The sequence below is a fragment of the Pinus tabuliformis genome, chromosome 7 (genome assembly GCF_031772625.1).
Source record: "Pinus tabuliformis cultivar Carrire ecotype Pingquan chromosome 7, CPIR1, whole genome shotgun sequence".
Taxonomy (NCBI): Eukaryota; Viridiplantae; Streptophyta; class Pinopsida; order Pinales; family Pinaceae; genus Pinus; species Pinus tabuliformis.
In genome coordinates, this window is record NC_142293.1 from 60,480,437 (window position 1) to 60,489,612 (window position 9,176).

Below are 9,176 nucleotides of genomic sequence, written 5' to 3' on the forward strand. Positions count from 1 at the left end.
GGCTACCCTCGAGCTAGTTACCCTAAAGTGTGGCCAATAAACTTGAGTTGTTGGATAAGACCAGTTAAGATCAAGCGTGGTGAAAAGCCCCTATGTCAAGCTGTGTACAATCGCACTTGAGGACATAGCCAGAACCATCGAGAAATTCCAAATGTATCGGCGAGAGGCAAGGTATTTAGAATTGCATTGGGACCGCAAATGGTTACCCAACCCAACCCGTGGTAATGTGAATGATAAGTGGACATGTTACATTTAATTTGTAGAATTTGAGTGCCCCAAAATTTTGCATAGTGTTGAATAAATTTATGCATTCAAAATTATATTTTAAACATAAAAAATTCACAATTTTTTTAGATTATTTTACAAGATTCCTGTGAAAAATTTTATTTAGTATATAATTTAGACCATACATATATATATATATATATAATAATAATAATTTTTAAATAATTTAACAAAGAAAAATATTATTCAGATCTAAATTTACGTCAATCTTGTCTCTATTGATAATTCCAGTATCAAAACAATCATGCACCCGACCATGGGATTACACACGATGATAGGAGGCCTGTATCAACCAAGTCGCTGATAGGATTTGAATGCCATTTAGTGTAAGGAGAGGATTCTGGATTTCCAATAAGACAGTGATTCTTGGTTATTTATTTTATATTTTTTTTTATTAAAGATGAATTTTCTAAAATTTTGAAAATAATTGGATTATACAAATTTGACTTTCTTAAAACTACGAATTTTCCGCTCTTTCACCAAATTTGAGGAAGAATCTTCCAAAATAATCCGCCCTCAAAATGCCAAATTCACTGAGGATGGATGGAGACACGTTTTTCCGTCTTTTTCTGTCTTTAATTTGTTTCTCTCACATTTCTTGATTTTTGAAAGGGACACCATTTGTCTAAATCGCTCGGTTGCACTCGTACCAACTGCATACTTTCACGTTTGAAATATATAAAAAAATTACTATGTAGAGTTGTTACAATACAAATAGTGTTTGAGAAATCTGTGTATAATCGCAGGTTTTACAGGTTGTTATTATCAAAATTAGAGAGATTCAAGTTTAAATTGTATAAAATTATTACATTAAATTGTTCCACGATAATTAGGGTTTAAGAAATCTCTGTGTCATTGCTGAAATTACAAATTTCAGAACGAGGGTTTACATATCTTGGCTAATGTATTTAGATGGGTGGAAAGAATCTGCCAGAATGGTGTGCATCTTTGAATAACTACAATTCCTACAGATATTTGTTCAACACGGTTCTGTGCGTTGCTCATAAACCCTACCAATATCTTCAAAACATTGAATCGAAAGGAAGTGATAGTCCGACTATGGAGAGCACAGGAAATGGTGGCTTTCACGCCTTAGTCGTCCCGCTGTCGGGGCAAGGACATATCAATCCTATGATGCAGCTCACAAAGAAGCTCGCCTCCACGGGAATTTCCATTACATTTGTCCTCACAAAATCATGGCATCAAATCATCACTGACGCCTATTTGGGGCATGGTGTTGATGCATTCACCCACGCTCAAAATCTTGGCCTCAACATTCGGATGGTGGCTATACCTGATTGCGTGCCGGGGGAGTTCGAGAGATGGAGTAAGATCCAACACTTCTTTCGGTCGTTGGGTAACATGGAAGGCCCTGTGGAGGAGCTTGTCCACGATCTTCGTCGGCAACCCAATGTAACGCCCGTCTCCTGCATCGTGGCCGACACTTACCTCGCATGGGCAGTGCCTCTAGCCAAGAAGCTCAGCCTGCTATCCATTTCTTCCTGGACACAGACTATCTCAATGTTTTCCATCCTTTACCATTCCGAATCAGGTGATCATGATTATTTCCTTTCTGCAAGAAACTTTCCCTTACAAACCCTTATCCACTCATCATTTCTATTTTCTTCTGAATATTGTAATGACTTGTTCTTCCTGTTGCTGTGCAGTCCACCGTCAAGCGGGATCGGTAGTTCACGTTCCAGGTGGAATCTCCATACATGCCGCAGATGTTGTGTCGTTTTTGAAACCAGGTGTAGACCCTGCAAACCCGAGAGTTGTTATTCAGTGTTTAGAGAGAGCCAGAGAAGCAGATTGGGTAGTAGCCAATTCCTTCCAAGCGTTAGAAGGCCATGTAGTGGAGGCTTTGTCATAGAAATTGCAGGTATACTGTATTGGCACATTGCTGCCTTATTCCTGCCTCGATCACTCAGACTCTCGCGACTTCGTTGTGGGGACGACCTCGCGGGTAGAGATCGACTGCACAAAGTGGCTGGATTACCAGCGTCCTAAGTCGGTCATATACGTTTCGTTAGGCAGTTTAATCACCGTGTCGGCAAGGCAAGTAGAGGAAATAGCAATGGGTTTGAAGGACAGCGGTTACTGTTTTATGTGGGTGCTCCGACATCCCAGTCTGGAGGCCACCGATGTCTCAGCCATGCTGCCGGACGGCTTTCTGAACGAAACAAAAGAGCGAGGAGTGGTTGTTTCATGGTGCTCACAGCTGAAAGTGCTCAATCATCTCTCCATCAGCGGGTTTTTGAGCCACTGCGGGTGGTGTAAATGTGTTAGAAAACCTGCACAGATGAATCTAGCTAGTAAAGGTTGAACACATAGCTTTGCAGAGCAAAAACACTAAAAGAAAATCAAAAGAAGAAAATAATGATACATTCGAAAATATGTTACAATGCTCATGATATAGCATCACTGGGTGAAGATCCCAAGGTAATGCACTATAGTGGTGATCAATGAGAAGACTCAACACCTACAACAAGTTCCGGAGATAACTAGTCAGTTGCGGAGTTAAAGAAGAAGCAAATCAAGGAGTAAATCATGCAAAAGGAATCTTGCATGCAATCCCATGCTCTAACTAAGAGTCTGCATGTAGGTGTGTAGTAGTTCCAACATGCAAAAGGAATATTGCATGCAGTTCCATGCTCTAACTAAGAGTCTGCATGTAGGTGTGTAGTAATTCTAACACCCCCCCTGAACACCACTATGGGAAAAAATAGAAAATGGGCACTGGAAACTAAGGCCAAAGGTCACCCAAAATACAGTGCAACTTGTACTAAAATTGAGGAAAGAGGGAAAACCTCGTGGGAACCCCCCCCCCCCCCCCTCAAAATATAATGTAATCAAAAGAAAAGAGGAAGAGAAATACAGTTGCTAAGCAATCGTGTCCTTCAATCCAAGACGATCACGCAAAGAGCGAAACTTCTGCTCAGTGAATGTCTTGGTGAAGATGTCTGCAGTCTGTTCTGCTGAAGGAAAAAACTGCAAATCAATGACTCGATCATGTACTAAGTCTCTGATGTAGTGTATATGGATCTCTATGTGCTTCGTCCGGTGCCACTGTATTGGATCCCTGCAAAATTTGAGAGTGCTCTGGTTGTCACACCATATGACAATGGGCTGGTGGAACTAGACGCCCAACTCAGTGAGGAAGTGTTGTAGCCACAGAGCCTGAATGGTGATGTTGACTACTCCTCGGTACTCAGCCTCAGCTGAAGAGAGAGAAATAGCAGCCTGCTTCTTGCTCAACCGGCAGATAGGGCCAGATCCTAGACTGGGTGAATATCCGGAGGTGGACTTGCGATCAATGCTGTCTCCCGCCCAATTAGAATCTGTGAAGCCAAGGAGATTCAATGCAGTGCCTGCTGCATAGTGAATCCTGAAGGTGATGGTGCCCTGCACATATCAGAGGATGCGCTTGGCAGCATTCCAGTGTAGCTCATGCGGCTCCTGCATGTATCTGGAAACTGCCCCTACTGCATATGAGAGATCTGGTCTGGAGTGGGTGAGGTACAATAAGCTCCCCACTAGCTGTCGGTAGAGAGTGTTGTCAACTAATAGAGTGTCACCTCCATCCTCAAGGCGGACCCCAGATAGAAAAGGAGTCGGTGTTGGCTTGCAGTCAGTCATGCGAAATCTCTCGAGGAGATCCTGTGCATACTTAGCCTGAGAGAGTTTGATGCCTGTGGCATTCTAGCTAATCTCAAGACCAAGAAAGAAGTGTAATGGACCCATGCCGTCATCAAGAACCTATCATGCAAGGCCCTCTTGACTGTAGCAATGGCTGAAGCCGAGCTGCCAGTGATTAGGAGATCATCTACATACAAAACTAAGATAAGAAGAGAATCATGTGTCCTAAGCATGTAAACATTTGGATTAGACTTACATCTTTCAAAGTTTTGTGATAAGAGAAAAGAATCCATCTTCGCGTACCAAGCTCTCGGGGTCTGCTTAAGGCCGTAGAGAGATTTCTTCAGTCTGCAGACCAAAGATGAATCCTGAATGAAACCATGTGGCTGCTCCATGTAGATCTCCTCAGATAGGTCTCCGTGAAGAAAGGCATTCTTCACATCCATCTGATGTACTTGCCACCGCTGGGCAGTCGCAATGGCAAGTGTAAGGCGTATGGAATCCATCTTTGCTACTGGAGCAAAGGTCTCGTCATAATCAATGCCATGCACTTGTTGGAAGCCTTTGGCTACTAGCCTTGCTTTCCGTCTGGTGATTTGCCCATCTGCAGCACTCTTGGTCCTGTAGACCCATTTTCATTGAACAGGTTTCCTTCCTGAAGGAAGGGGGACCAGATCCCAAGTCTGGTTCTCAAGGAGGTAGTTATACTCCTCCTCCATGGCAGACTCCCAAGATGGATGCCCAGCAGCCTCAGCATAAGGCTGTGGATCAGAAGACTGAGCCAAATGACAATGCCAGGAGGGTGATGGTTCAGTGGCAGTGAGGACAAGAGGAGGCTCAATAAACTCTGAGCTAGTCCTTTGAAGATCAGAATTATCCCCCACAAGACCATTTCTAGTAGCTGGTTGGTCTTGTGCATATATCTCACGTAAGCTCCTTGTTCTCTGAATTATGACAGGGGAATATGATTCACTGCTGGAAGCCCAATCTGGGCTTGGATGTGGATCATCATTTGCATGCACTAGATTTGTATCTGAAGACTTTGTCTTTGCACTTGCATGCTCTTCCTCGGCGTCTGCATGATCTGTATCTGCATCTGAGTGCACTGAGTCATCATCTCGGACATGAGGTAGATAAAAAGTGTCTGCATGCGGCGCTTGAGGTGCATGCAAGAGACTTTCCTCAAATTTGACACTTCGCTCAATGATGAGCTTGTCCGTAGAGGGAATCAGGAGTCGATATCCCTTCACACCATCAGGGTATCCAACAAAGATGCACTCAATGCTCTGTGGATCAAGAGCTTTCCTCTTTTCAGAGGGGATCCGGGCCCATGCTCAAGAGCCGAAAACACGGAGGTGAGTGACCTCTGGTTTAGTCCCACTCCAAGCCTCAAAGGGGGTTTGATCCTTGACAGACCTATGAGGAGATCTGTTTTGGATGTAGTTAGCACAATTAAGTGCTTCGGCCCAGAGCTTATGAGGCAGTGACTTGGCATGCAACATGCAGGAAGCCATCTCTTTGAGAGATCGGTTCTTTCTCTCAGCAACTCCATTCTGCTGTGGAGTGTATGGAACTGTGTACTGCAACTGTATGCGGCACTGAAGGCAAAGGCTCCGAAGTGTTGTGTTAACATATTCCCCCCCATTGTCTGTACGGAGGGCTTTGATCTTTCTCTCTGACTGTGTCTCAACTAGTGCTTTGAAATCTTCAAAGTGCTCAAAAACTTTAGATTTGTTCCTGAGAAGATACACCCAAGTATACCGTGAGAAATCATCAATAAATGTAAGCACATACCTTGCTTTGTTGATGGAAGGATGAGGAAAAGGCCCCATGAGATCACTATGGATCAGATCTAGAGGAGAGGATGTTCTGTGAGTCTTCCCGGTGTCAAACTTTTCTCTGGTATGTTTGCCAAGAACACACCCTTCACAAACTCCTTTGGAGAAACTAATATTTGGTAAGCCTTCCACCATCTCATTCTTGCTTAGCTGCTGCATATACCTGTAATTTAAGTGACCAAACCTCTCATGCCAAAGCCTACTACTATCATCAACATGTGTAAGCAATAAGGAGGATTCAGATTCAATAAATTCAGAAAATGTATACAATCTGGCTCCATTAATTACCTCACCAGTTGCAATTTTGACGCTACTATGTAGATCATATATGTTCACTACATCTGGAGTGAATTCCACTCTCTTTCCGGTGCCGGAATGAGTGATCTGATAAACTGAAAGCAGGCTTACCGAAAGTTTTGGAACATGAAGCACATCTTCAAAGCTTCCGTGTAAAAGTTCCACTCTACCTTTTCCGGTGACCTCAATAGGTGAGTCATTTCCCATGAGGATGGGAGGTCCTTTGCATGCATCCAAAGAGGAATAGACTTCCTTTGCAGCAGCCATATGATGTGATGCACCAGAATCTATAATCTATGCATCAGGAGAAGAATTAATTGCAACTAAAGCATGAAAATTTTTACCTTTCCTTTGTGACGGATCCTCGGTTTTCTTCTTGGCGCCTTGAGGGATGTGGTCCCCAAGGTTGTGCTTCTGAAGGATTACTGCCATTTGGTCAATTTGTTCCTTCATGCAAGAGGATTCTGGATGGAATCCTCTTTGACAGTAGGTGCATCTGTTTCCTTTCTTCCCTTTCTCATTTCTCGAGCCGGAGGAGTCATTGAAGGGCTTGGTGTACCCTTCCTTCTTTGGATGGGAATGTGCTTTTCCTTTGTCTTTTTGCTGCTGATTTTTCTGATTTGAATCAAATCTGTGATTTTTATTGTGGCTGCCATCATGCACAGCAAGTGCATGTGCTTTTGGAGGTTTGATTTTCCCCATGCCAATGGGTTTATCTTGCTCAAAAATAAGGGACTCCATAAATTCTTTGAGAGAAGGCATAGTGTAGGATTTACCTGTTGCGAGCCTTACTGAATGAAATGTAGACACAAAGACGGAGTATTCCGGTCTGAGCTTTGACATAATAGAGAGAACTTGGCGACTCTCCTCCTTGGATTTGTCAATTCCACAACCCTTGAGTTGCAGCAATAGATCATTATATTTGGTGAAGAAGTCTTGAATTCTGTCATAGTTCCATGGATCCAATGATAGCAGCTCCACTTCGAGCAGATGTCCTTTCATCTCATCCTGTTTCTCGTAGAGATCTTCAACCTTTTTCCAAATCTCATTGGGAGTATTGCAGGCAGATAGATGAAACTGCAACTCTGGAGAGATGCACATGCATATGGATCCGTGGGCCTCATCCATACTGTTGAGGTACTTGGATTTCTCTATGGCTGAAGTACTTGCAAAATAAAGTACCGGTGCGCCTTTTATCTAGCAACCTGTGGGCTCTAATACCATGTAAATGTGTTAGAAAACCTGCACAAATGAATCTAGCTAGTAAAGGTTGAACACACAGCTTTGCACAGCAAAAACACTAAAAGAAAATCGAAAGAAGAAAAGAATGATACATTTGAAAATATTTTACAATGCTCATGATATAGCATCACTAGGTGAAGATCCCAAGGTAATGCACTATAGTGGTGATCAATGAGAAGAATCAACACCTACAACAAGTTCTGGAGATAACTAGTCAATTGCGGAGTTAAAGAAGGAGCAAATCAAGGAGTAAATCATGCAAAAGGAATCTTGCATGCAATCCCATGCTCTAACTAAGAGCCCGCATGTAGGTGTGTAGTAGTTCCAACATGCAAAAGGAATCTTGCATGCAGTCCCATGCTCTAACTAAGAGTCTGCATGTAGGTGTGTAGTAGTTCCAACAGGTGGAACTCCATTTTAGAGAGCATCTAGTTGGGAATTCCCCTGCTGGGATTCCCTCTAGGGAACGACCAATACACTAACTGTAAACTCTTAGCCGATGAATGGAAGATTGGACTGAGATTGAAGAACAACTGTAATGATGAAAAGGTTATAATTGGGAGGGAAGAAATAGCAGAAAAAGTGAGGAGATTAATGGAAGGGGAGGAGCTAAGGAGGGTGGCAGAGAGACTGAGAGATGTAGTGCAGATGAAAGTAAAGAAAGGAGGAACTTCCAACTAAAATCTGGAAATTGTTGCAAATGGGTTGAAGACCAAACTCAGGTGACTGACACTTTTGTCAGAGCTGAATATTGATTTTCTAAATTTTCATCTTTGGGTAAATTTCACGATATCTTGAAGTAATATTGATTTTCTAAATTTTCATCTTTGGGTAAATTTCACGACATCTTGAAGTGTTAATCGTATTTCTTCTTTATAATTTGGTTTTTGTTGAACGGCTAATCATATTACTGCTTTATAGTCTCGTTTTGTTGAATTCTGCTGCAATTGAATTAAGTTTCATGGTTGAGGGAGTCAACTATCAAATTCTTCACGCATGGTTTCCACTACCTAATTAACTTGGATATAACGATCAATTTACGAAATGTGTGAAGTAGGGTAAAATTATTTATTGTGACTCTATTTGCTATTTACTTTAATCCTTTTTACATTGTAATATTTATGAATCTATTATTATTAATCACCCTACATCATATCGTTATATACATTAGATTAATTAATTGTAAAATAGATATTTAAATTTATTTGATATATTTTTAATAATTCTACACTATAATGAAGAGATATATTTATTTTAAAATAATAATTATTAGGTCGATTATAGGCTTTGATATTTAAATATATGTGGGTTAGTTAATAATTAATGAAAAATGTCTATATGAAGTAGTTTAAGTGGCAGTGGTCGTGGAAATGAAGTTTCACTGAACTGGAAGTCTTGGGTTCAAATCTTGTGCTACCCTCCAACCCTAGCGGGGTGAATAATGGACATGTAAACACGAAAATTAGAGAATACTGTAAATGTTACCCACACCTCATTCCCCACTCCAATTAGATTAGGTGTGTAATGTAAAAACTCATATAAGATTATTTGTAAAAACATGAAACTAATAAATCACAGTTCAACTCTTATTACAAGTGAAATTGGAGTACTTGCAAAATTAAAATGTTAATTGATAAAATTAAGTTGGTGTGAGGTAAATTTTACCATAGTTAAAATTAAAATGTTACTTGAAAAAATCAAGTTGGTGTGAGGTAAATTTTATCATAGTAAAAAAAATTAGTATTTCAAATATATAAATTAAGTAAATTGATATTATAGTTAAAAATGTTTTGTGCGGGTTAAATTTTCTCAAATGAAAAAAATAAAAGTATTTCTAATGTATAAGCCAATATAGATCCTACCAAGGGTTCTGAA

At 41.0% G+C, this 9,176-nt stretch overlaps 1 pseudogene; it reads left to right on the forward strand.

Moving 5' to 3' along the window:
- The first annotated feature begins 1,344 nt into the window (after window positions 1-1,344).
- Window positions 1,345-8,027, forward strand: LOC149245198 (UDP-glycosyltransferase 86A1-like; annotated as a pseudogene).
- Window positions 8,028-9,176: the final 1,149 nt, after the last annotated feature.